At 42.1% G+C, this 7,395-nt stretch overlaps 1 pseudogene; it reads right to left on the bottom strand.

Moving 5' to 3' along the window:
- Positions 1 to 952: 952 nt before the first annotated feature.
- LOC123980709 lies at positions 953 to 6,532 on the bottom strand (annotated as a pseudogene).
- Positions 6,533 to 7,395: the final 863 nt, after the last annotated feature.

Consider the following 7,395-nt stretch of genomic DNA (forward strand, 5'->3'; position numbering starts at 1 on the left):
TAGCCTCGTTAACAAGGCCCGGGTCCCCCACTGACACTTCCCCCTTGCAAATGATACAAATGTCTCTGCACATGTAAATATTGTTTCATCTCATGCCAGGCACAGACCTGCATGTCACAAATATTTACTGTTGATTATTGATCTTTGTTGTTGTATATTTTTATGTTGTCAGTTTATATATTTATATGTACACAATATTCTCTTCCATTGCGTTACTTCTGCACAGCACAGACCCAGAATAATGGACATGTATATATCTAAAACGTTGTTCTTCAATTCCATATTTATATATTTCTACATTTATTTATGTTGACTGTATGTTTGTCTACGTGTAGCACCTTATCACCACAGCAAATATCTCGTATGTGTAAAAATAAAGCTGTGTACCTCAGTATCGGTAAAACCACAATAAATCTAAATAGAACGTTATGAAGCAAACAGCGGCAGGTCCGAGCTAATGTAGCTGCTCTATGCTGCATCACTATAGGCTGGGCAGAAACACTCCTCTTGGTATGAGAGTCCCCACTGTGACAGAACCACCAATGTGTCCCTGAGCAAGACACTTAACCCCTAGTTGTTCCAGAGGTGTGCAACCTCTGTCATATATACCAATTGTAAGTCACTTTGGATAAAAGCGTCAGCTAAAATGAATAAATGTAATGTAAATGTAGGCTAGTAAACAAATCGCTCCACATTTGCTTTTTACCGTTACTTCATTTCTTGCAGGCTAAATCAACACCATTTCACTGGTGGTACACAGTATAGTAACATGGGTCTCGTTAGTTGGTGAAATAATGTGGAAAGCGATACAATTTTGCACTGAATAAAATTACTCTGGGACAGATTGCTTGGGGACAAGTGGGTATGAGGCTTGGAGGGAAAAATCAGAGTATACTCACCACAAAAAACTAGACTACACCCCTGGTTGAAGCCATCACAGTGAATCAGCAAGTTGACCAAAACATTTCCCAGCAGCCACTTCTCCCACAGCAGAGTCCAAACAGTGCTTCCTGTTCTCTACAGTTAGGTGTCTTATTGGAAATGGTCTCAGTAGATGACAGGATCTGTCTCGTCTCTATCCTTTCTATTGGCCTCCATTTCTCCTCCTGTTTCCTCCCCTTTCTCTCTCTCCCTCTTTCTCTGCCTACATGAAGCTGACTGTGGAAATGTTGTCATCATTCATACTGATGACCTGCTGATATCATTGCTGTCCATTCTGCAGCAACACACAGAGGCCAAAAGCTTCTCTATGGTCCCTTTCCTCATGATGACATACAGGACTGAGTCTGCAAGAGGACTCAACTTAACAAACAAGACAGACAGGCGTAGGAGGTTCTGATCAATATGTTCTCCCAGAAAGAAAATGATGCTGGGCAGGAACAGTAGGGTGTAAATAAGCAGCACCAGAACCAAAATTCCCACAATTCGTCGTTTTTCATCAGAGGGGACTGAGATGGAAGCAGACAGGGCTTTGAGGGTCCCAACCAGGGAGAATATTAACAGTGGGAAGGGAAGGAGGAGGACGGCGCTGAAGATTATGTATATGACCACTTCAGTATATAAATAACAGAAAAGCATGACAAAGACACCAGAAAGGACCCAGACCAGGACACAGACCACCACAGAACTCTTGATGGTTCGTCTGCAGCGGTACCACAGTGGGTGGGCGATGACCAAATACCTGTAATACAAGATGGACACAAAGTCTTTGAGGAGCTTCAGAGTTATAAACTAATATAATGTTCAGACACAGAAGCAGCTCCACACATACTGGATAGACAGACAGATACCTTTCCAGGGCGATGCAGACCATGAAGTAAACACTGGCAAACAGAGCAGAGATGTAAATATATAAGAAGATGTTATATATGTTCTTATCCTCAGGTTTTGCCACCTGAACGATCATGCAGCAGAGTTGAATCAGGTCGGTAATGAGAAGGTTGATGACGTAGATGGGAGCAACATGATCACTTCTCACCTGCAGGAAAACATTGGTAAAAGTCAACAAGCAGTTGGAAACATGTTGTGAAGTCCACCTCCTCCCAAATCTGTCATCTTGCTCTGCCCAGCAGCTGCAGTCAGAGCCATTTCTGACTTTTTCATCCAACAGAAATCTCAGTTATGACCCACTGGCCAATCACTGCAGGAACAAGACTAAGGGCCAGATTTCCTGCAGCTTCTGCAGCAGTTTTTCAGCCACAGATATGAAGCGTTCTGGCTCAAACACATGAGCTGGATTTATCCAGACAGGAGTCGCAGTTTGAGGCTCATGTTTGTGTTTGCAAGGTGAGAATCTCTCCTCATTGTAAATGTATTATATTGAGGATCGCACAAATAAGCAGGTAGGTAGGTTTATTGTCACAATATAAAAAGTTATAGAGTGAAATTGAGTTTTGTAACTCCTTTCTGCTACATAGCAGCAGAGCCGGCGCGTCCATATAGGCGAACTAGGCATTTGCCTAGAGCGGCACTTTTGTGGGCGGCAAAATGTGAATGAGCCAACCGGGAATGAACAATGGCTATATGAATTGCTAAGCTGCCGCTGCCCCGTCCTGCCCCCTGCACGAGTCATGACTGAGGGTCAGTAAAAAGAGGACAAGGAACTACTGCAGGATGTCTAAACGACCCACATTATCTGGTTGCGAATATAAAAAGAGGAGACTATTGAAGGATTAAGCACACCAACAATAGAAGGGTTCGTTGTTAAAATATATTGATCCAGGGAGTATTTGCAAGGATGACACGCCTTCAAGTCCATCACAGAACCAAGAGACCGCTAGCACAGCTAACATTAACACCCTTGTTGTAGAGGCGTAACCAGAGCAGGCACTAACCCGCCTTCAATCATACCGTCAAGTCTATTGCCATGTCAGGAGATCAGCTGTCAAACCAGCTACCGGAATTTCTACAGAAGAAGAAACAGCAGGTGCTAGCAGCATCCCGAGAGCAGATGCTAACATTAGTCTGCCTTAAAATCTACCGTCAAGTCCACCATCAGCAGGTCAGGAGATTGCTTACTCAGCCAGTGACATTGCTCCACAAGAAACAGCAAATATCAGCAGTATCATCGGACCTCAGACAGCTGAACAAATAAGTGTACACAGTGAGGATACTTTTAATGATCCCAGCAATTGGCAAACAACAGTAACCCAATGACTTAGAGACATTTTAATAGAGAGAGGACCATATCAAGTGAAAGGAATTGATTTTCCCAAAGACAGTGCACACAGAAAGTTTTTTATAGACGGACATTAACAAATGGAGAAAGGCTGGAAAGGCCCTGGCTAGTTTATTCAGTGAGTAAGGATGTTCCGTTTTGCTTCTGCTGTAAACATTTTTGTGGAAGCGAGAGAAAATCAGCTCTTGGAAGAGATGGTGTTAAAGACTGGAAGAATTTGTCAAGCATCCTTAGCAAACATGAAAAATCAACTGAACATATCGAAAGTTTTCCTAAATGGAAAGATTGGTCTCGCAAAACACCATAGATGCACAAAATCAGCGGAAACTTGCTGCTGAGACAATACAGTGGCAAAATGTGTTGCAGCGGTTGATTAGTCTCATCAGAGTAATGGCTATGCAAAACCTGCCATTCCGTGGTAGCACAGATAGATTATTTGAACATAACAATGGCACTTTCCTGAAACTAGTGGAGATGATTGGTCTTTTTGACAACGTTATGGCCGAACACATTAGGAGAGTGACTTCAAAAGAAACACACGTTCACTATTTAGGCAATGATATTCAAAATGAAATCATTGCAATGCTGGCATCCCAGATTCAGCAGGGAATTCTCACGATGCTGAGGTCAGCTAAATACTTCTCTATCATTTAAGATTGTACTCCCGATGTAAGCAGAAAAGAACAGATGACCGTGATTGTACGTTTAGTTACAACACAGGGAGGAAGTGTGGACACAGATAACTGATTGTACAGGAGCCGGCATGACTGAGGTCCTTATTAAGAAACTTAGCGAGCTGGATATTGATATTATGGACACGAGAGGTCAAGGCTACGACAATGGATCAAACATGAGAGGTAAGCATAGTGGTGTGCAAGAAAGAGTGCTAGACATAAACCCAAGGGCATTTTATGTGCCTTGCAGCGCTCACTCTCTTAACTTGGTAGTTAATGATGCAGCCTCATGTTGTCTGCAGGCAGTCGACTTCTTTTCAACTATCCAGGAGGTTTATAAGTTTTTCTCTGCTTCCACCTCTCGCTGGACGTGTTAAAACAGCACATAAGTGAGCGTGGCCTCACAGTCAAGCCTTTAAGTTACACGAGATGGGAAAGTCGGGTCGATGTGCTCAAACCCATCCGACGCCAGTTGGGGGATGTATATGATGCGCTGCTGTCAGTGGCAGAAGATGAAAGTCTAACTGGCACATGTGGAGCTAAAACTAGATGTGAAGCCAGAGGCATTGCAGCCAAGATCAAAACCTACCCGTTCATGTGCAACATCATAACATGGTATGACAAAGAGATAAATGTGACCAGCAAAATACTACAGACAACAAGTCTGCTTAAACTTGACAAAACGATTCCTGATGGACTACCGCGCAGACAGCAGTTTTGAAACAGTATTGGCGGAGGATTAGGAAACAGAGGTCCGTTTTCCTCCACATAGTGCAGTGCGACCACGAAAGAGGAAAAAAATGTTTCACTATGAAGGAGAGGATGAGGCAGTGATGGATCCACAACAGCATTACAAAGTGTTTTTTCAGCAGAATACTGGACTGCTCTATTAATGCTGATGAAGAGCGTTTTTCTCAACTCCAGGAGCACGGGAACATATTTGGGCTGTTGTATGACATTGCATCCATCAAAGAGGAAAACGCTACTGACGTTCTCCAAGAATGTCCAGCGCTGGATAAAGCCCTGACACACGGAGACTCCAGAGATGTTGATGGACAAGAGCTTTTTGCGGAGCTGACTGCTTTGAGTAGGCGTCTACCTGCTGGCACTAAACCCCTAGACGCACTCAAGTTGACACGTGACAACGGGATGGAATCAGTTTTTTCCAATGCTTTTGTAGCATCACGAGTGCTTCTCACCTTTCCTGTTACAGTGGCTTCAGGAGAACGCAGTTTCTCAAAGTTGAAACTACTACCTTCGCAGTACAATGAAACAAGACAGACTTAATGGACTGGCAACAATCTCCATAGAACATGAACTGGCACAGAGAATCGAAATAGAGGAGGCAGTTAAGACCTTTGCTGCGATGAAGGCCCGCCGTGCGCACTTCTGAAAGGTAATTTTAGCTTTATTTGTTCTTTAGTCGTTGTTTAAGATGCTGAACCTGCTGATGATATAATGTGCTTACGGACATTTCATTTGTGTGTGTTTTACGCACATAAGAAAGTGGTGTAAAGAGATTTGCAACGGTAGTTTGAGGAGCGGAAATGTGATTATTTGGAAAAGTGCTGTCATGACTGCTTAAATAAAAATGCCAGCAGGCATTGGCTCCTGCATAAATTTTAATATAGTTGACATTTTGGGTACACTCGTGTTGTGCACTATTTGGCCTATGGCATATTGGTCTTTGTGTGTTGTTGCTGGTATACGTTGCAAATAGAATGGCAGCGCTATTGTTTTTCACATAGAGCAGTAGAAGTGCACTTGCCGGTCCTGCATAGCAGACAATATACATTAATAAATAATCAATTATGAAAAATGGTACACAGAAAAACTATCACCAATGGAGCAGTGCTGAGGATGAATTAGAGTTTAAGATAAGTAAATAGGAGGAGCCTGTTAACAGATGTTCATTTCATTAAGTCTTGCAAGTTTTCACCTGTCAGGTTGCAGACAAACATAATAATACGGTGCATTAAATGCAGGCTATCATTTCACACTCAAACAACAGTTATTATAAACCTCTCTCTCGGCATGAATGGAACAAAGACAATGTTGCCAAAGTTTCATGGTATACTGACATTTATAATAATGTAGTTCATACAATCAGGAAAATATAAGGTAAAAACTAAACAATGAACACTGTGTTTTGTTTGTGTGTGTTTTAATTAAAAAACAAATATTGAAAAAGCGTCCATATGTGACACCATGGGAATGAGAACAGACTGGTTTTTCCTGGTGATAGGGGCAGAAATGGGCAGTTGTAGACAGGTTAATAAAAAACCCAAATAATGCTGTACAAACTACTCTGACAAACAACTATTATTACAGGCCTTTGTCCCAGCCCCCTGACACCTAGCCCCCAAACCAGATCCAGATCCTTTACAGACAGACAGACTGTAGGACAGACACACCACACAGACAGGAAATAAATAACTCTCAGTCAGAATGTACATACCATAGAATAAAGAGCACTGATGGCCACCAGGGTCAGAGGAAGGCCGACAGCAACGATTATGTATGTCACCACACTGATGTATTCATCAGGTTTTTTTAAGTACAAGAAGAACTGAAGGTAATTCCGGTAGGTGAAGTTGCTGTAGTCATAGTAGCCACAGATGTAGTTGTAATAGTCGTAGCTTTGGTTCTGTGAGCTGTTGTTAAAGCAGTAATCTTCCATTCTTCAGAGTGAAACCTGTTTGAGAGATCAGGTTATTAAAGGGAGCAGGTTTTTAATATCTACCTAACATTGTTCAGTGACATCACTAAAGCTGTGAGGTGAAGTTCACACAAACACAGTGTACCTATAGTTTACCCACAATCATATCAAATCACAAACTGCTGTCTTTCACTTTCTATCATCATTCCTCAACATTTGTTGCATTTAACTTTTATTTAATCAAATAAGAAAAGAAGGACAAATATCTGTGTGTGCTGATGTGAGGTCGTTACTGCAGCCACAGAACATCGTCCAGCTGTGTCAGTAATTAATGTTTAATGTTAATGCTCTTTGGTTTAGGACATCCTGCCTGTCTCCTGTACTCGATGCCCCTCTGAGTTTGGATCAGGAGGTTTACATGATCTGCAGATTTTATCTTCAGGGCGCAGGTTGTGCACTCTTCCTTGTTGGTATTTATTCTCACATTATTTTATTGCATATCAACCCTGTCTCCCTCTGTCCTCATGTCCTGTCTGTCTCTACTGTCTCCTGCAATAAAGGCTAATGTGGCCCCAAAACACAAACTAACAACAGAGTTATTATTTTATGTTTAGAAGTGAGTCCAAAGCTGTCTGCTTGTTACAGTTTGCATGTTCATTTATCTGTTTAATACGCTCTACATAGAAGAAAAAAGTAATCTGATCAAATTTACCTTTAAAAGCTGAGAGACCCACCTGAATGAGTTCCTACACCAGTGGCCGATGTTTGTCCTCTGCATCCAAACCTCAAATATGGGAAGTGATAACAAGCAGCAGGCTGATTATGATCTACAGCTGCTCTGTTAAGACAAAGGAGTGGCGTGAATATGGAAATGATGCATCACA

The sequence above is a fragment of the Micropterus dolomieu genome, linkage group LG12, assembly GCF_021292245.1.
Source record: "Micropterus dolomieu isolate WLL.071019.BEF.003 ecotype Adirondacks linkage group LG12, ASM2129224v1, whole genome shotgun sequence".
Lineage (NCBI taxonomy): Eukaryota > Metazoa > Chordata > Actinopteri > Centrarchiformes > Centrarchidae > Micropterus > Micropterus dolomieu.